The 21,025-nt window shown below is 51.3% G+C and overlaps 1 pseudogene across 1 annotated transcript in view; it reads left to right on the top strand.

The window, feature by feature from the left end:
* The first annotated feature begins 2,421 nt into the window (after window positions 1–2,421).
* Window positions 2,422–21,025, top strand: part of LOC117078157 — a 31,804-nt pseudogene continuing 13,200 nt past the window's right edge. Inside the window, exons 1-2 of the transcript XR_004434936.1 lie at window positions 2,422–2,476; window positions 3,099–3,273. The product of XR_004434936.1 is annotated as an inactive rhomboid protein 1-like (transcript). The remainder of the gene's footprint in view (window positions 2,477–3,098; window positions 3,274–21,025) is intronic.

Below are 21,025 nucleotides of genomic sequence, written 5' to 3'. Positions count from 1 at the left end.
TGCCCTCCTAACTGGTCTACTTTGCTGGGGCCTCCTTTCCTGGCACTGGCATCTTCGCTTCTCCCATTAGCAGTTCCAGCTCCGTCATCCTCAGAGCAGCGGGCATCCTCGCTGTGGAGGCCATCAATCTAAGCGCAGACAGGAGTGATTCACAATGCTGCTGCCTAGGGAGGCTCACTTCCTTGTCAGAGAGATCTCACAGCCATTAAGACAAGCTCTGGAGTCAGCACTCCTCAGACTCAGGCCTGCCTGCTGATCTGCCCCTCCCTTACCCAACCTCCTGGCCTTGCATCCTACTTACTAAAGTGGTTAATAATTCAGGATGAATACAGGGCTGCAATGTGACCCATCGAGGGTCTTAGAAACATAAGTAAGAGACAAGCATATCGATGGACTTTGTGAGTAGCGCTGTCTGGGGATGCTGTGGAGCTAGGCAGATCTGGGTTCAAATGCCCATTCTGCTACTCCTGGTGGTGTGACCTTGGGCAAGACATTTAAACTGTCTGAGGCCAAGTGTCTTCATTTGTGAAACGGGGATAATTATATCAACCTTGCAGGATTATTGGGGACCTAAGATCATTCCCTTCCTCACAAAAGTGGAACTTCTGCTACCCAAAGTTCGGATGGCTTCACTGATAGTATGAAGATGCCTGGGATTCCACCACTGAACTCTCTTTTGGAACAGAAGCCACTGGGCCAGCTCTGCTTGGCCCTATTAGAGCATTATGATGATTCCTAGTTTGCAGGTAGGGGTCTGAGGTTCAATGAGACAAGGTGATTTGACCAGAGACAGACAATTTAAACCTGGCAAACCCAGGGTTCAAGCAGAGGCTGCTTGCTCCTCCCAACTCTCACAGGAGTTACCATGGGCTCTGCACTGACCACCAGGGTCATATTTCACTGTGCTGTTGACCAGCAAGACCCTCTTCCTCTCTGAGCCAGAGCAGGGAGAGAGAACATCCTGGCATATAGGCTGATTTGACTGTGTGGGAGGAGGCAGCCTTTACTAAGGTATAAACACTTTAAATATTGTAAGAATTTGTCTGTTTTAAAATTTCAACTTTTTTGTGTGTAGATAATACATTTCTAGGGTCCAAAATTTCAAGAGGCACAAAGGGAGATTCAATGAAAAGTGGGCCTCTCTTACCTGCCCCTGGCCTCGTGAGTCCTCTTTTAGAGAGGGCCAATGTTTCCATTAGAGATAGTTCCCCACAGATCTAAGCAAATATGAATGCAGCTTTCCCTCCTTTCTGCACCTTACAAATACTGTCCTTCACTTTGCCTTTCTCACTTAACAATGCACCTCAGAAATGGCTCCCCACTGGGACACAAAGAAGGCCCTCTTCCTTTTCAGGGCTGTGTAGTACTCCATTGGCTGGATTTTTGTGTGTGTGTGTGTGTGAGTGTGTGTGCACACACACCTTTTCTCTACTCATTCCCTTGGAGAAAGCAAATCTGACTTCTGAAGACAGGTGTTTCTGCTCCATCCCTAGGTGGTTCATCCCCAGATGCCTCTGAGATCAGATGAGCTCAGTTGCCTCAGCCTGGTGGAGGGAACCGTTATTATCTCCACCACTTCAGCCTTTGCTGTGTGTCCAAACACAAGACGTGCCCTCTCTGGGCCTCTTAGGCCTCATCAACAAGATGCAACCCTGAGGCCTCCTTCCCAGGACAGAGCTGAGAGCTCCTCTGGAGGTCTTAGACCACTTTTGCCTTTTACAAGCCTGAGACCAAGGGGCACTTACTCAATTCATTGATTTTTTTCGGTAACTTATTTACGTTTTCCTTCACCCATTTACTCACTTATTAATTTGCTCATTGATAAAGTCACTAACTCATTCATTCATTCACTCACTCATTCACTTATTGACACATTTATTCAGGCCTTGATCCACTCACTGGTACATTCCTTCCTTCATTCATTCGCTCATTCACTAACTTATGCACTCATCCACACACCTGTGTATTCACTCACTCACGCACTGATTCATTCATTCACTCACTTATTCACACATTCATTCATTCACTAATTCGTGGTGATTAGAGTCATTTGGGTGTGAGTTGGAGAGCCCTGGGGTGGGGGAGACTGAGGACGGTTTGTGAGGCGGCCCGCTGGATGTCAGCGAGGGTGCGAGACGGCTGGGGCGCCTTCGGGCTCCCCTCCAGCCGTCCTCGCCGCGCCCGCCCCCAGCGCCCGGGAAAGCGCGCGCTCGAAGAGCGTCGCTGCTCAGCCGCGGGCTCGGGAGCCGGAGCGGAGCGCCTGGCGGCCGCCCTGGCACCCCCACCCTCGGCGGCCGCCCATGCCCGCGGCGCCCTGGGCCCGCGGCCCTCCCCAGCGCTGCGCTGCGCCGCCCTGCCCGGCGGGGGCGGGGCCGGGGCCGGGCTGGCGAGGCCGGGCCGGGCCGCAGGGCGGCCGCGGGGATGCGGGGCTGGCGGAGGAACCTCGCGCTCTGCCTGCAGCGGCTGCCGGACGAAGGTAGGACGCGGCCGCTGCCCGGCTGGTGAGCGCGGGCGCGGCGCGGGGTGCAGAGGGCGGACCCAGAGCTGAGCTGGCCCGGGGCGTACACGCGGGGGGCGCCGGGGAGGGTCCCCGCGGGAGGGGAAGACGGGTGCCGGCACCCGAGGAGCGGGAGGGGGGCGCCCCAAAGCGGGGAGCCTGGAGGATCACCGCAGGACGTGCGCTGCGGAGCGGAGCTTGGTCCGGGAAAGCCAGCAGTGGGGCCCACGGGGCGCGCGAGTGTGGGACGCGGGGCAGGACGCCCACCGGGGGCTGGAGCGAAGGGTCTGAGCCCTCGAGGGGGCACCCACCGGCCCGGCCGGCGGATCGGGTTCCTGGAGCGAGCCCTGGCTGGGCGAGGCGGCCACGTGCCTCACCTGCTCCCTCCAGCCAGCCCGCCGGGTGTCGGGATGTGCCCGCGCTCACGGTGGGGGTCCTTTGGCCCCCGAGGCTGCGGTCCCTCGCGCCCAACTTTCCTTTGCACGCCCGGGGCCACCCCCAAGCCGACCCCAGAGTCCACAGTTACTCAAAGTTGCGAGGAGGCAGGGGAGGGGGCTGACTAGCCGCACTGCCCCCCTGCCCGGGCCTGCCCCTGCCGCAGCGCTGCGGCTCAACCGCTACGCGGGGCCGCCCGGGCTGCTCCCCGCGTACCTGTTGTCTGACCGCGAGGGGACGGGAGGAGGAAGGAGGACCCGCGCCGGGGTCCTGCCACTGCTGAGGAAAAGTTTGGATTTGGTGCTAATGAAGAATTCCCAGAACTGGGAGTCAGGGGCAGGGTGAGGTCACAGTGGTGGCTGCCCACTCCCTGCTCACTTTGGGGGGCATAATGGCTGACTTAGAGGCCCCTCAGACTGTGCACATCGCCCTACCTTTGACCTTCACAATCACCCCCTTAGGAGGGCGCTATTTTTCTTTCACTTTATAGGTAAGGACACTGACCCTCAAAGAGGTAAAGCCCCTTGCCCAAGGTCACACAGCCAGCAGGTGGTAGAGCTGCCCAGGAACCAAAATCTATGTGACCCGCAAGCTTTTGGTAGTTTCCAGCCCCCCTCTTCTTCCAGTCTGCCCCCCAGGTTGGGCCTCTCTCAGTCTAGTGGGAAAGTTCCTATTTCCAGCCCAGGCCCAGAGCTCCTGTGTGGGACTTGGGGGAGGGTGGAGGAAGACGGAGAGAGCTGGTCCCTGCCCCTCCTGTCCTGTCCCAGGGCCAAGTAGGATCTGTCATCTCGGCCCCACTGAGGTCCTGGGTTGTGAGGGGCTGCAGGCAGAGCCTGTGGAGGGTCTTGCTTAGACAGCCATTAAGCCTTAGCCAGTGCATCAGGCCCTGGTGGGCCTATAGGTGTGCCCAGCGAGGGAACAAACCCTCCACTCCTCCTCTGACCTGAGTTGGTGCGGATGGAGCAGCAACTCAGGGTAGAGAGGGTGCCTAGGTTTCCTTCCCTGAGATTGAAGAAGGAGGCAGGGGAGAAGGGCTGCCAATAAGGAGGGGGGCGGCGTCTTGGAGGGTCGTGGTGTCTTGGGGGAATGCCCCTACTCAATGGAACCGCCCCCAAGGAGCAGAGCTAATTAAGAAAGAAATCTCGGCCGGGCGCGGTGGCTCAAGCCTGTAATCCCAGCACTTTGGGAGGCCGAGACGGGCGGATCACGAGGTCAGGAGATCGAGACCATCCTGGCTAATATGGTGAAACCCCGTCTCTACTAAAAAATACAAAAAACTAGCCGGGCGACGAGGCGGGCGCCTGTAGTCCCAGCTACTCGGGAGGCTGAGACAGGAGAATGGCGTGAACCCGGGAGGCGGAGCTTGCAGTGAGCTGAGAGCCGGCCACTGCACTCCAGCCTGGGCGGCAGAGCAAGACTCCGTCTAAAAAAAAAAAAAAAAAAAAAAAAAAAAAAAAAAAAAAAAGAAATCTCGCAGAGCCGGGTGCCCACCACCAGCTTTCGTCTGAGCATGCCCTGTGATCTTGGACAAGCCTCTCTCAGGCTCACTTTCTGCCTCTTTAAAGAGGTGAGGGGCAACCTGTCCTGTTGGGGACCTAGGAAGGATGAAATGAGGGGCCCTGGCAAAGCACACAGTCCAGAACAGGCTTGGAAGTGGGGGCTGTCATGTCCTGAGAGGGAGGATATAGCTCTCTTGCTCCTGACTCCCCTCGCCTCGTGTGTGTGTGTGCGCGCGCGTGTGTGCATGTGTGCGTGTGTGTGTGTGTGAGAGAGAGAGAGAGACAGGTGAGGCAAGTGGATGGTGTGTGCAGAGTGCATGGAGACATGTGGGTGGCGTGTTTGAGATGCATGTGGGTGTGTACAGGGCACGTGTGTGACATGTATGAGGCATGAGAGTCTTGTGGCACCAACAATGGCTTTGCCCAGCACTGAACACATCTCTTGAGAGAAGGCCAATGCCTTCCTCAATGCCAGGAGGTGCCCCACATTTGAGTTTTCCTTGGAAAATCTGAGTTGGGATTGATCCTTGAGCTCCGCACTAAATCAGAGGGTGGCTGGTGTATCCACCCACACCCGCAAGAAATTACTGTTTTAAAAAGGCAAAGTCTCTGGCTTTCCCTGGGCCACGAGAAAATTAGTCCCCGTGGGCTAGGTCTCAAATGAGAGGTTTGGAGATGTGAGTCCTGCTTGACAAGAGGTTGTGGGGAGATGTCAGCCAGGCCCAGGAGTGACAGGGATAGATGCAGGGACAGGGCCATCCCCCTGGCATCTCTCAGAGAGGAGCCCCAGCCAGCGGGAGGGATGTTTTGAACAAGACCAGCTCATCTGCCTACCAGGTTGTATAATTTAAGGCCTCAACAAAGAGGAGTGGGCTTGAAAACCAGACTCATGTCCTTCTTAAGTCCCTCTGATTACTATGTGACCTTGGGGAAACTACTTTATTTTTCTGAGCTTCAGTTCTTTCATCTGTGAAGTTGGAGGGGCAGCCTTGCAGGGTGCTCAGAAAGAGTTAATGCTCATATATCCTAGCACAGGACCCAACACATAATAGGTGCTTAAGAAATGCCAATTCTCTTCTCCCTTTCTTGATTATTATATCTGATTTAACTTCAGATTTGGAGAAATGATCCGATGTATTGTTGGGCACGTTGGTCAGAGGAGACCTCAGGGCTCAGGGTGGATTTCTGAGTCACGAGTGGCCAGCTTGAGATGTTCCAGTGCTAGGGTTTGGGGGGATCCAGTAGGTTTGTGTCTACCATGTGGCTACTTGAATTCATGGCCTACTCTTGCCCAGTGAGATTGGACAAGAGTGTGGTTACACACACCACAGACTTACATAGCACACGTGTCAGAATCACTCACACAGGGTTTAGAATCTTAAACAGCAGTCATCTTCCTTGAAGAGAGACATATGTAGCTGCTGGGATTGGGATACTTTGTGATTCTTGCTTTATGATGTTTTTGAGTTCTGTGTGTATGTGTGTCTGTGTGTGTGTGACTGCGTGTGTGTGTAACTCCATACTTCCCAAGCACTGGGCACCTTGAACTTTTGTTTTTGAGGGATTGGGGATAACTTGAGGCTAAGGACTGGCTTTTTTTTTTCTGATTGTGCAGAGACCAGCTGGAGCTGACAGACACACACGCACACACACACACGAGAGAGAGAGAGAGAGAGAGAGAGAGAGAGAGACTTGTGCTTCAATGAACCTCCCCCTTGACATTTTCTTTCTTTTATTGCAGCAAATGCTTCCAGAGGACCCCTTTCCAACTTCCCCTCCCCAGGCTCTAGCTGGTCTCTGCACACAATCAGAAAAATAAAAGCCAGTCCTTAGCCTCAAGTTGCCCCCAATCCCTCAGATAACAAAAGTTCAAGGTGCTCAGTGCTTGGGGAGTGTGGAGTTGAGGGTGGCAGCAAATTCCTATCAGGGAGACTGCTCAGAGGAGGAAGGCGCTGCGACCCAGTTGAGAAGGTCAGATTTCCACTGGCAGATTCTTCCTGTGGTGTGGCCTGATTAATTTCCCTCCTTATGCTGGTCCTTTCTGTCTCTAATAGACCCTTGGAATGTTAGCCAGAAGTGTTATAGAAGTCATCAGATCCAACCCTCTTATTAGAGAGATGGGGGAAACATAGATGCAGCAAGAAGGAAACAACTTTTTATTCATGCAACAAATATTTACTGGGCCTTGTTCTGGGTATTGGGGGATAAAGCCGTGAACAAGACAAAGACCCTGTGGAACAGAGTTTATATTCTAGAGGGGGAGACAAAGAACAAGTGAGCAAATAAATGTGAGTGGGAGAGTTCCAGAGAGTCATCAATGATATGAAGACAACACAGGAATACAGGGTGATGTAGAAGAGAGTCGTGGGGGAGGGGGCTTCTATAGACAGGATGGTCTAGGATGGTCAGGGAGGCATCCCTGGAAGGTGACTTTGAGCTGGCACTAAAGAGTGAGAAGGCTCAGCCACACAAAGAGCAGAAGGAAAAGCAATGCAGGCGGAGGGAACAGCAAATATAAAGGGAAGCCCTGGTTTTCAGGGGGTTGTGTGGGGAGGACAGTTTGACCTGTTGGAGGAATAGAAAAAAGAATCGAGGAAGGGAGAGAATGATAAGGTTGGAGGAACCAGATCATGAACAGTCAGATCAGTGTAGGGCCTTGACTGCCATGTAAAGGAGTGTGGATCTTATTGTGATGGGAGCTCTTGAAGGAGGGGCTCCAAGGGAGCTCTTGGGAGACCAAGAGCTTGGGCCAGCTCCGAAAATGACCAAGGTTTTAAGTGATAGAGATGGTAGTAGGCAGTGGCATCCCAGGCAGAGAAATGGCATGAGTAAGGAAGGGGGTGGAGGTGAGAAAGCTGTGGGAGATAAGGCTGTCAACGTTAACCAAAGCGTTTGAAGTCTTTGGGGAGGGTGGGGGGGATCTGTCCAGGGTGCTGATAGACACATCCAGCGTTTCTGCAGTTATGGACTGCTAAGGGAGAATGGCTGTGTGTGTGTGTGTGTGTCCCCCTGTGGTACCCAGCTAGCTGATGTGTCCCTATGCTGGTTACCTAGGAGACAACAGGAAGACGATAGGGCGGCTTTTGATTGGCTCCTCACTCCTGCTGCTCATTTCCCTGTCATAACCGCAGGCAGAGGTTACAAATGGTCCATGCGGTCTTGCCAAATGCTGGAAGAGGGGCCATGAATGTTCATTGCCCCAGGTCCTGTGTGTGTTTGTGTGTGCGTGTTTGTGTTTGTGTGTGGTTGCCAGTGCGTGGGTGCATACACACTTCCTGAACAAAGCGGCATCTGGAGCTAATGAACTTCCTGCTGTGAAACATCTGCTCATTGCCTTAAATCAGGTAGTGGGGACCCAGATAAATTTACAGAGAACTAGTTAGACTTTGGAAGGAATCTTTTGTTTGGGTTTAATAACTGCAGTGTCAACACCGGAGCTGATTTTAAATGTCTCCTTGTACCTCCAAAAAATGCAAATAAAGCTTTGAATGGCGGAAGTCATTTCCCATGCCATGGACCATGATGTCAGCATACAGAATTGCCCCCCCAACCCCCACCCCAGCCGAGAACAGTGATATAGATTGTAGACTTGTTTTTCTTACCCTCTTCTTTAAAATCATCTCTTTATTTTGCTTTGTGAGTAAAAGGACAAGGAATCTACACTGTAATTTGGCTTAGAAAGGTGGTGGGGAAACACAAAACCCATCAAAGTGATTTCTTTGCAGTTGGCTTTCGAAGGCAGCAGCCTGGGTAGACTTGGAAAATAATTTAAAAAAAAACAAACACACACAAAAAACAGCCTCAGGGCTGCAGAAGATTTAGCATTCTCCGTCTCTCTTCCCCCTGCCCTGCCTCAACTTTTCAGGGGTTGGCAGATGACACAGTTGGTGAGGAAGGAAACGAGGATTCCTCACATTCTTGGCTTCTCTGTCCTTGGCTCAGGTTTTAGCATGCCACGCATGAGCCTTCTCTGCCTCTTCCCTGCCATCCTAATGGGGAGTTTTTCCCCATTGGAAAAAATTATCGTATGTCTTCCACCCAGCTCCCTATTTCTCATGTCTCTTCTACCACTTATCAGAGATGTTTTATCTGAAACACATACTGGAAGGTGATTTTCACCTGCCTACACATTGCTTATTATGCTCCATTATTTACAGTAAGATCTCACACTTAAATGCCTTCACTCAAAAGGTGAGTGAAGGGGACCCCAGTGCCTTTGCACTTGCTGTTCCTTTTGCTGGATTGATCTTCCACTGGTTCACTAACTCACTTCATTTAGATCTATGCAACTGGCTGGGCACAGTGGCTGCTCCTATAATCCTAGCACTTGGGAGGCCAAGGCAGGTAGAAGTGCTTGAGCTCAGGAGTTTGAGACCAGCCTGGGGAACATGGCAAGACCTCATTTCTACAAAAAAATTTAAAAAATCAGCTGAGTATGTTGGCGTGTGCCTGTAGTCCCAGCTGCTCAGGAGGCTGAGGTAAGAGGATTACTTGGGCCTGGGAGGTTGAGGCTGCAGTGAGTCATGATTGTGTCACTGCACTCCAGCCTTGGGGACAGAGTGAGATCCTGTCTCAAAAAAAAAAAAAAAAAAATCTATAAAACTGTCCCCTCCTTAGAGAAGCCTTCCCTAACCATCTCACATAATATAGCAGTCCTTTGGTCCTGTGAGTTTCCTATTCCTGCCAGCCCTTTGCACTGCTAGGTTTTATGTTAAGTGTTCGTGTATCACCTTTCTCTCCCTCTAGTAAGTGCTGTGAGGACTGTGCTTGTGTCTATTTTGCTCTCTACTATATTCCCGGTTATTAGTATATTGCATGGTGCACAGTAGCTGCTCAACAGGTCTTTGTGAAGTGAGGGAGTGAGATGGGCCTGGGGACAGTGTTGGACCAGAGAATGTGGGCCTTATGGGTTCCTGGTTCAATCACCAGAGTTTCTGACTTTTGTAGAGAAGCTAAAAGTCTAGAGTTTAACATATTGTCTCTCCCAATTTTAAAATGTTAACTACCAACCTAAACAAAAAACCCCAAGGGTCAAACGCACTCCCTTTTGAGCTGGATTTAGCCCAGGAGTCCTTACTTTGATGCCTCTGATACTCAAAGCCCTGTGATTGGCTGCAGTAACCTTTCTTCCCTTCTTACCCTGCCAGATGGCTTGCTTCTTCCTACTCAGAGCCTTTCTCAGGCAGCTGCCCCTGCCTGGAGTGCCTCTCCTGTCCTCTTCTTCACCCGATAAGTGGTGGTTTCCTCCAGTTCTGACCCCAAGGCCAGGCCTGTGGGTGCAGCTTCCTGTTGTCCCCGCCAGCATGGCAGAATTAGCCCCTCTGACTTTGTTGGAACAAAAGCATGTGCTTGTATCTCCCTTACTGGATGTAGAGCCTCATGGGGGCAGGGACTCCATCCCATTCCTCTGTGAGTCTGAAGTACCCAGCTCAGAAGCCAGCATGCAGTAGGTGCTCACTAGGTGAGTGGTGAATGAAATAAAGAAGAGAAGGGGGAGGAAGCAAACTTTGCGAGCCAGGCCCTGGGCTGCCCCTGTTCACATCTGGCCCTCCCCGTGGCCCCATGGCAGGGATGCTGAGGCTTATGGAAAATGGCTTGGCCGGAGCTGTTGGTCTGCAAGGGGCAACCTGTGGAGCCAGGCAGCCTCTCCCTACTTGTGTGTGTCCCCACCCCACTTGCTCTGTGACTGTACCACCCTTATGGCCACACCACGGCTGGGTGGGTGTCTCAGACAGTGCCTGAGCCGGGGGCAGTCTGTGGTCCTTCCCAACACTATGAGTGATTCCCGTGGTGACTGCCTGACCTTTCAGGCCTCGGTAATTTTTTTTTTTTTTTTTTTTGACAGAATCTTGCTGTGTCGCCCAGGCTGGAGTGCAGTGGCGCGATCTCGGCTCACTGCAAGCTCCGCCTCCCGGGTTCACACCATTCTCCTGCCTCAGTCTCCTGAGTAGCTGAGACTACAGGCGCCTGCCACCGTGCCTGGCTAATTTTTTGTATTTTTAGTAGAGACGGGGTTTCACCGTGTTAGCCAGGATGGTCTCGATCTCCTGACCTCGTGATCTGCCCGCCTCGGCCTCCCAAAGTGCTGGGATTACAGGCATGAGCCACCGCGCCTGGCCGCATCTAATTTTTAAAAATGGAAGAAAAAGTGGTTTGAAAGTGCAGATGGCTCGTACCTGTGGAAGTCCCTGAAATGGGTGTGGGGGAGGGGCTGAAGAGTGTGCTGGAGCAGGGGCTGCACTGATGAGAGTGCATGAGGTAAAAAATAATGACAATAATAACAGCCAGGCGCTGGGGCGTACACCTGTAATCCCAGCACTTTGGGAGGCTGAGGCAGGAGGACCACCTGAGGACGGGAGTTCTAGACCAGCCTGGGCAACATAAACATCTTCTCTACAAAAAACACAAAGATTAGCTGAGTGTAGTGGTGCACACCTTTAGTCCCAGCTACTCAGGAGGCTGAGGTGGGAGGATCACTTGAGTCCAGGAGTTCTAGACCAGCCTGGGTAACATAGTGAGACACCATCTCTACAAAAAAACACAAAAATTAATCGGGTGCAGTGGCGCACACTTGTAGTCCCAGCTACTCGGAAGGCTGAGGTGGGAACATTGCTTGAGCCCAGGAGTTCCAGGCTGCAGTGAACTATGATTCTGCCCCTGTGCTTTGGCCTGGGTGACAGAGTGAGACTCTGTTTGATAATAATAGTGACAGCTAACCATTATTAATCGTTTACTCCATGCAGGCTAAGCGCTTTATATATTAACTATTTTAATTTTCACAACAACCCTATGAGGTGGGTACTATACTTAATCTCACTTTTCAGATGAGGAAAATGAGGCAGAAAGGTTGAGTGACTTGCCTGAGGGCACACAGCACCTAAGGGGCAGAGCTGGGATTTGAACCCAGGCTAGAGGCTGTGCTTTTAACCACTGGGAAGTGAATGAGGGCTAAGGTTTCCATGTGGCTCCTGCAGGGTCCTTTGGATGTGCTTGTCCCAAGTGGAACTCATCTCCTTCCCCAGGATTCACCCACGTGTCGAGTGTTGATCCCAGGAGGCTGAGTCTCAGTCTGGGACTCTCCAGACAAGCCTGCTCCCAGCCTTTGCCCTGGGTGTGGCAGCAGGTCACTGCTTCCCTACACACCTGACCCGAGTCTACTTTTCCCCCTGGGGCATCTGATCCACATCCCAAGAGCCCAGGGCAGTGATGAAGGAGGGCCAGGGCTCCTTAGCTCCCAGCACAGACTGGGTTAATGTTTAGCAAGACTGAAAGAGACACTTGTTTGCTGTACCTGCTACCTTGAGAGAGGGGTAGGGACATACCAGAGTCAGAGGCAGAGAGACAGAGCACCTGTCCTGGGAGGGTTCAGAGCAGTACTTGAGGGCTGGGGAGACCAGGTCTCTTCAGGGCCATTCCAGGCACAGAGAATAGGCAGGTCTAGGCCCCCAAAAGGCAGGGCTACGCCTCGCCAGCAGAGGAGTCACAGGGAGGCAGCAACTGCAGCGAAAGGCTTTCTGCTGGTCACAGGTGGCTAGGGATGGGCTGGGGTCTTTGAGAGGGGTGAGCCCCTCAACATCAGGGTCATGCAAATAGAGCTTAGATGAGCTTTCATTGGGGATGTGGTTTGAAAGTTTGGACTAGCGCGTAGCTCTCAACTATGTGGGCCTGGGTGGGGGTGTCTTTGTGTTGTCACAATCACAGCAGGGCTGCTGGCCTTTAGTAAGAGGGTACCAGAGATGTTACATCTCTGGCATATCCAGGACAGTCCTGCCCAAAGAACTCTCCACCCCAAATGCCAGCAGCATCCCTCTCGAGAAACTTCGATGCCTTTAGCCTCCAGAGCACGGGGGATGTTGCCAACCTGCAGCACACCCGAGCTGTGAGAAGGGAGACTGGCCTGCGCCTTGTGAACCATGGGGTGGCATCATTGCTGGTTTGTCACACAAAACCCATGTTCAGGGTCATCTTGGGAGAACTGTAGGAGCCCTGGACCCGTATGGTGACTGTGTCATTGGTTTGTGTGATGCTTTCTGTCCACTGGCCAGGACTGAACGAGGCTTGGTGATGCACATAGCAAATGGTGGTAAGTTGTTCTCGTCTGATTCTTGAGTTGCCGGAAGTGGGAGCCATGAGGATCAGTCATGTTTGTGGCCCAGTGGGGAGGCCCTTAGGCCTGTGTCTGAGAAACCAGACAAGACACTGAGTCAGAGGAAAGTCGGAGTGGCTTTTGGAGCAAGTATTTGTCTCAGGAATTTTTTTTCTCCATAATATAAATAATATTCTCTCAAGATCTAAGCCAAAAGCAGAGACAAATACTGTGCTCCCCAGGTTGGACTGAGGGGCAGACGGGTGTCAGGAACTTGGCACCCGAGCTGTGCTGGGCTGAAACCCCAGCAGCTGGGGAAATCCAGGCCAGGCTGGGCTGGGTTGGGGATGACATTAGTCCCCAGCAGTGTCCACATGTATGTGGCGACACCAGGCTGGTCCTGGCCTATGGGTGTACCAGGCAGGGGTGCGACCAGTGGAGCAGGTAATACTCAAGTTAGATGGCGGCAGCATTGTGGCTCCATGTCCTTGTTCTGGGAGAAGGGCACGAGTCAGATGGTGGTAGCATTGTGGCTCCAAGTCCTCAGTCTGGGAAGAGGAAGCTAGTCAGACAGCAGCAGCATTGTGGCTCCATGCTATTGCTCTGGAGGAGGATCCTGGCCAAGAACCAGGATCATGGGGTTTTGGGGCCAGAATTCCAAAGAACAGGGTCAAGCAAGACACTAGACTGCAGATGGGGAAATGGAGGCAGCAGCCTATTCTTGTGCTAGGCTACCACGAGGAGTCAGGGGAAGAGTAGCTTGTTGGGTGCCTGGAAACCCAGAGCTTCACATCTGATGTCGAACACCCCCGCCGGTGCTGGGAATTGGGGCTCCGAATATCTAGCCAGCTGGATTTCGTGAAAAGAGCCCAAACCGTGAGAAGAGCTAAACATGGGTTCACATCCTGGCTGGCGACCTTGGGCAAGTTCTCGCCTTTCTGAGCCCAGTTTCTTCAGTGGAGTGTGTGGGGTCAACTGTTTGAAGGGGCTTCCCAGGGCCTGATGGCCTCCCACCCTCTCTCCTTCCCCCTCTCCTTTATCAGCTGGAGACCCAGAGCCTGTCCATGCAGGTCTGCTGGCAGGAGACTCAGCCTCGGGGCTCTTTAAACTTGGACAGCACCTCTCAGGGTGGGAGCTTTGGGGCCTCTGAGCCCTGGAAGACCCCATGGATCATCAGCCTCTCACCTACTTCTGCATGGTCCTGTCTGTCACCCTTTCTCTGAAAGTTCCCCTACCCCAACTCTGAGCTAAGCTCAGGGACCTAGCCTGGGAGCAGCTAGGACAGGCCTGAGTGTGGAGATGGCAGAGATGTCCCTCTATGTGGAGCTGCTGGATGCATTCGCATGGCCATTTACATTTTACTGAGCAGCCTTATTCACATTATTTAAAGTCATCCATTCAATCAGCAGACTTTTTTTGGTATCTACTATGTGCCAGACATGAGAATACAGAGCTGAAGTAGATAGACAAAGTCCCAGATCTCACAGAGCAGACAGATGTGGATACAGAGGCCCGAGAGGCTGCTGCTTCTTCCCTTCCTCTTGATGTGCCTCCTGGGCACCAGGTGCTCACATCTCCTTTCTCCTTTTCTTGACATCTGGTCTGCCTCAGTTTACCTACTGGGACTCATGCCTGTGTAGTCCTTGTCCTTGAATGGCTGTACCCCCAGAGGGTCCTCAGGGTGCATGGCACTGGGAGATAGAGGGCCCACAGCTTTCTCTGAAATCAGGAGGTTGGAAAAGAAGGCAAGAGGCACGGTTTGGCTAATACCCCAGGCTCCCTTCTAGAAAGTTAGCTAACTTTTCCATGTGCTGAGTCTATAGAACTCTGAGGAAATACTCATTCTTTATTCCATTTGTTCTTTCATTGCATAAACCATTATTAAGCCCCTATTGCATTCTAGATACTTCTTTTACATAATTTCATTTATCTTTCCAGAAACCTGACTTAGCATAGGTCTGATTATTTCCATCTCACAATTGAGAACCTGAAGCACAGACAGGTTAAGTCACTTGCCCAAAGATGCGCTGCTGGGAAGTGGCAGAGTGGGAATTTCAGCCCAGGAATGTCTTTCTGCCAAGCCAAGGCTCTTTCTGTGTCCCCAGGCAGCTTCCTCTGGAAGTATGATGCTCAAGATCATACAGGGAGTATTAATATCACGGGAGTGATGGGGCACTCAGGGAAGGAGCGTGGAATTCTGTCTGGGGCTGGGGAATTGGAGTTGATATTTGACCTGGGTTTTCAAGAGCAAGTGAGAGTTGGCCAGAAGGAAAGAGCAGGGAAAGGCATTTAAGGCAGAGAGATCAGCATGTGCAAAAGCACAGAGTGGGGAGAAGTGTGCTGTGCCCACATCTGAGCCGTGTGACTGGCCTGTCAGCTGTGTGAGGTGCACATGTGGAGGGACAACTCTGCAGAGGTGGTTGGAGCCGGATTGTTGAGGGCAGAAATAGCCACATCTGGCTCACAGGTGGGTCTTGTTTGACTCCAACAGTGGCTTAAAAAATAATCAGTTACCAGTAAGTTTTCAATGGGGGAGGACGTTCGCATGCAAAAATATAGATTTAGTGCTTTCTTTGGAAGATCAGGCAACCCTGGGTTTGCATTTTTGCTTTCCCGAACCCAGGGGCACATTGTCATACTCTCCACCCAGCCCCTTTATACACTTAATCACCTGCTCAGCTGGTAGAGGCCTTTGTGTTTGAGACTTTGAACTCACTCGCTAGATGAATTTGAGCTTCATCCTCATTAGGGAGTTGAAAGGTTTTCAAGCAAGAGTGACATCTTCAGAAAGCTCCTGCTGGCTATTAAAAGGAGAGAAGCAAGTGGAGGCTGGGTGACCCCTGAAATGACCATCCTTGCTATGTTAGGAACATTTGCTCAGCATTTCTAGGAGCTTCATTCGTTCTCTCTCTACTTCTTGTAATAACCCCACAAGGCCAGGCATCAGCCTTATCAGATGAGAGAAAAAGTCCAAATGCAGATGTGATGAAGAAAAGGATTGAAAAATTGGAAAATAAAAAGTAAAATGTTTTGTATAACAAAAGAAATCATTCAGAAGTTTTAAAGACAAGACACAGATGAGGAGGAGTGGTATTTACAACCTACATCCCAGATAAAGAATGATATTGTGAGTACACACAGATCTGCAAATCAGTAAGAAAAGTAAGCATCCAGGAGCTTGGGAACAGGCCTGAGCAGGCAGTGATTAGAAGAGGAAACACAGACGGCCAGAAAGGGCTGAAAGAAGGCCAGCCTCACCTTCTCGGAGATTATCCTGTTAGCATTAGGAAAACACTCATAAAAGCCACGTGCAATATCAATTTTAATGGGAAATTTAAAAATTCATGGTGTTTAGCTGGGTGTGGTGGCTCACCCCTGTAATCCCAGCGCTTTGGGAGGTGAGGCAGGAGGATCACATGAACCTAGGAGTTTGAGACCAGCCTGAGTAACACAGTAAGACCTCATCTCTACAAAAAATACAAAAAGTCGCCAGGTGTGGTGATTCATGCCTGTAGTCCAGCTACTCAGGAGGCTGAGGCAGGAGAATGGCATAAACCCGGGAGGCGGAGCTTGCAGTGAGCCGAGATCGTGCCACTGCACTCCAGCCTGGGCAACAGAGCGAGACTCCGTCTCAAAAAAAAAAAAAAAAAAAAAGTGTAGTCTGTGGTGTTGGTGGGATTGTGGGGGAAGTAGAGGCTGACATCTACAATAAGTGGGTAGAGCTATCACGGAGGGTAGTTTGACAGTTACCTGTCGATATGGCAAGTGCTGACACTCTTTGACCCAGCCATTCCTTCTCCAAGTATCCACTCTAGAGAAAAACCTATCACAGACACACTATATGAATAAGGGCGTTTGTTGCAGTGTTAATAAAATTTTAAAAAGGAATAAACTGACTGTCTATAGGGGATTGGCCTGAGAACTCAGTCACATTGTGCAGGTAAGAAAACCTCAAAACACATCCGTGAAGAACCTTTCTCCAACCCCTGTCTTCCATCTGCCTAGTCCCGCCCTCTCCCATGGTAGGCAACCACTATCATCCATTTCTAGACTGTCCTTCTAGAAATTTCTTCTATGCCTATAGAAGCAACTGTGAATACACTTCTTCCTTTTTACACAAAGAGTTGTGTACTATCATGCACTTCTACACTTTGCTGTTTTATCACAAGGTATATTGTACACAATGAAGAGTGATGGGTACCTTTGTATTTTTTAAAGAGCAACATAAAGACATCCCCAGTGCACCCATCCTCCAACTAAAGAAATAGGACGTGTCCCGCACCCAGTGCTGCACGGCTCCCCAAGAAGGCTGTTCCAGTTTATGCTCCCACTTAGGATTTGTGTGAGTTTGCAAAACGGATAAAGACTTGAGATGGCTTAGCTTGTTCAAGGCCCCGAGTGAGTAGGCGGCTTCTGTTTAGCCCCAGGCCTCTGCTCAGTGGGGTAGAGACCACAGCCTGGAGGAGAGGGATGGAGGCAGGTTTTGGGGGGCTGGGTGTGAGGGGTCCGTCATGAGGCGCCTGTCTTGGAGGTCCCTGGATGGATAGTCCTAGAAACTGGGAGCCAACTAGAAGCTTGCTGGGGAATCCCCTGTGTGGGAGGTGTGGGGGGGCCCTTCAAACAACCACTTTTCAACCAAATGAGCAAATGCTTCCCCTCTGTCATCCAGGGACGGTAATTTATTCTAGGGTGAAAAATGAATTCTCCCAGGAAGCTTTCCTGCTGGAGACCCTGGAGCCTTAAATTCACTGCTTGCCTTCTGTGCTGACGGAACTGAGCCTCAAGATTTATATCTGGGGGTTTGTAGGCAGCTGGCTCTGGGCCGGCAGGAGTCCCGGAGGGCAGGCGGGTGGGTGCAGCTGTATTTTACAGTGAGGCTGGGCCCCAGGAGGGTGCACATCAGTGGTCTCCAGGGTCCCAGGAGAGGCCACCCACCTTGGGTGAGTGGGGAGGGGCTTGAGCAGAAAGGACCTGTTCTCAGAGACCTCTCTGTTTGGCTCTCCTGGGTAATAGGTAGGGAGACAGTGAATTGGGAAGGAAAGAGGGTGGCCCAGGGTCCCAGGGGAGGCCAGGGTTCCTCACACCCAAGGAGTCAGACTCTGGCTTGAGTGACTTGCTTTTTGCTGTTCTTTTGTTTCTTCTGATACAAACCAGGCTGAGCCACAGAGCTCACTAAATAACTCTTGACTGAGTGCCAACAGTTTTTTGGGAACAGAGCAGTGACTAAGACCTCGGTGAACTCTGCCCTCCAGGAACTCACAGACACAGCTAGCGGTCTCCCAAGTGGGTGCAGGAGCCATGCCCAGGAGAGTCTCCTGAGGAGGAGGTTGGGAACAAATATGGAGAGCTTCCATTTACATTTATTTTCTCTCACAGTTTAATTTGTTTCTCTTTTTGCGTATGTTGTATAATGTGCATGATATACAAATATATTAATACATGGATACTTTATGAGTAATATGGATATGTCACTGCAGAAGAATGCACATTTTTTACAGATGGAGTGCAAGATTGAAAAGGTTTGGCCGGGCGCGGTGGCTCAAGCCTGTAATCCCAGCACTTTGGGAGGCCGAGACGGGCGGATCACGAGGTCAGGAGATCGAGACCATCCTGGCTAACACGGTGAAACCCTGTCTCTACTAAAAAATACAAAAAACTAGCCGGGCGAGGTGGCGGGCGCCTGTAGTCCCAGCTACTCGGGAGGCTGAGGCAGGAGAATGGTGTAAACCCGGGAGGCGGAGCTTGCAGTGAGCTGAGATCCGGCCACTGCACTCCAGCCTGGGCGACAGAGCCGAGACTCCGTCTCAAAAAAAAAAGAAAAGAAAAGGTTTGAGGAGGAGCCCTGCCTACCTGTTGGGAGTATAGTAGTTGGAAGGACCCTGAGCTGGGGTCTTGGAGGGCAAAGAGCACCTGGCATTTACTGAGCACCTACCATGTGCTGGGCACAGGCACAGCTCTTTCTGTAGAAGCCGCAATCCTACCAAACAATGGGAGGCAGGGATGGTTAACCCCATTTTGCAGGCGAAAAGATTGAGGCCCAGAAAAAAGAAGGTTTGTTTGTTTGTTTTGTTTTGGGTTTTTTTGGAGATGGCATCTCACTCTGTCACCCACGCTGGAGTGCAGTGGCACAATATCGGCTCACTGCAACCTCCGCCTCCCAGGTTCAAGCAATTCTCCTGCCTCAGCCTCCCTAGTAGCTGGGACTATAGGCGCCCGCCACCATGCCTGGCTAATTTTTGTATTTTTAGTAGAGACAGGGTTTCACTATGCCACTGTGTTGGCCAGGCTGGTCTCAAACTCCTGACCTCAGGTGATCCACCCACCTCAGCCTAAAAGAGAAGGGCTTTGCTTAACTTAGTGCCTGAGCTAGGATTGGACTCTCGACCCTCCTGTTGGCCAGTTTCATGGTTCCTCCTTTTTCTACATTTCTAATTTTATAAAACCACATAAGATGTTTGTTGGACATTTAAACTAGTTTTAATAATTAAGCACAGCAACATCAATAAACAAAGACAATTGCCGTGCAATGGACCCCCTTCTCCATACAGAACTGATATGGACACATTTCTCTGGCTTCTGGCAATCTTTAAGAAAATAAATCCTCTTAAAATGAAATGACTTTTTCTCAGATTAAGCATGTAATTGTTGTTAAATATAGACTATTTTGAAAATAAAGACCAAGAAGAAAATGAAAATCATCCTCCACCTGCCCCCTCCCCAGGGCCACTCTGGTATATTTCCTTTCAGTCTTTTAACTATCATTTATTTTTTGTTGCTGTCATACCACACACATTATTTTATGTTTTGTTTTTTCTTCACCTGCCTTTACAGGATCAGTATTTCCCTGGATTATTAAAAGCCCCTGAGTTGCAGCATGTGTCCCGGAGTGGTCATTCCAGGCATGGTTTATTTACTTGCTCCCCCATGGTTGGACATCAAGGTTGTCTCAGCACTGGGCTTTTTGTTTTTCTTTTTCTTGAGACGGAGTCTCCTCTGTCGCCCAGGCTGGAGTGCAGTGGCGCAATCTCGGCTCACTGCAAGCTCCACCTCCCGGGTTTACGCCATTCTCCTGCCTCAGCCTCCTGAGTAGCTGGGACTACAGGCGCCCGCCACCACGCCCAGCTAATTTTTTTGTATTTTTAGTAGAGACGGGGTTTCACTGTGTTAGCCAGGATGGTCTCGATCTCCTGAGCTTGTGATCCGCCCGCCTCGGCCTCCCAAAGTGCTGGGATTACAGGCATGAGCCACTGCGCCCAGCGAGCACTGGGCTTTTTAAATAAGGTTGCAGTAAGACTCACCTTTCCTGGGGCTGCCATCAGCCTATCATGCAATTCATGTAGGCTTTCCCCCCGCAGATGTTATTTCTTACACTTGTCATTTTTAAGGGACACATAATCTCCTGGAGTATGGCTATTCCTCATGTTCTAGGCCATTTATCCCTCTCCATATTCCATGAGGCCTCCCGCTTCCTCTGGGAAGTGCCCCTAACCCCAGGACCTTTGATTCAGGGAACTGGTATTCAGGGGGAGGGCAGGGCTGTTGTCACCATTGCCTGAACCCAAGCATTTGCTGCCTCTCCTGCCTGCCTCCTGGCCCTGGCACCCAGCCCTGCAGGTGGATTCCTTGTTTCTTCTTTCATTCATTCTACAACTGTTTAACTCACACGTGCCAGTCTCTAAGTGCTGGGGTACAGTAGTGAATAAGACTGAGTCTTTGTCCTTGTGGAGCAGAGAAGATGGACCAGAAATGGGACAAATAAGAGTTCACTGGGGGAAGAAGTGCTGTTTGGAGGACAGGGCAAGGGGATGAATGGTAGAAGCTGATGGGGTAGTCAGGGAGGGCCTTCTAGAGGAGGTGACATTTGTGTGGGGCCCAGCCAAGGGAAGACCTGGAAGAAGAGTGGTTCAGGTGGAGGGGACCACAGGAGCAAAGGCCCTGGGGCAAGAGTGCGCCTGGTGTGTTTGAAGAACGGAGGCCAGTGTGGTTGCCATACCGTGAGAAAGCGGAAGAGTGAAATGGGGTGAGGGCAGAGGGCTCAGCAGGGGTGCCAGGCCGACGCAAGAAATATGGGTTTCTTCTGAGCATCATGGGAAACCTTTGTAGTGCTTTAAGCGGGGGGTGGGGGCATATGGGGGTGGGGGCGTATGGGGGTGGGGGCATATGGGGGTGGGGAAGTGGGGGGGGAGCTGATGTGGGTTCTGATTCCTCATTCCTGAGACCTTATATCTGTTGTCCCCCCGACTCTGTCGTCTTTAGGCTGAAGGGACCCTCCATTTCCTCATCTGTAAAATGGAATAAAAATGGTACCTTTCTGCTGGAGAGGTGGTGAGAATTAAATGAGCCAGTGTGACAGTGCCTGGTATGCAGTGGGTGCTTGGTTGAGCTAGCTGTGTATCTGCCTCCTGCAGGAAGCTGGGGGGCTGAGGTTTGCTCTCTCTGGTCTCCTTCAAGCCTAGCCTGCCTCCTCCTTGCAGCTCATGCCTGTTTCCTCTGATAGTCACCCTAGGA

Source organism: Trachypithecus francoisi, unplaced genomic scaffold (assembly GCF_009764315.1).
Source record: "Trachypithecus francoisi isolate TF-2019V2 unplaced genomic scaffold, Tfra_2.0 Lachesis_group0, whole genome shotgun sequence".
Taxonomy (NCBI): Eukaryota; Metazoa; Chordata; class Mammalia; order Primates; family Cercopithecidae; genus Trachypithecus; species Trachypithecus francoisi.
The sequence above is the reverse complement of the archived record's forward strand: the minus strand, read 5'-3'. Positions and strand labels throughout refer to the sequence as shown.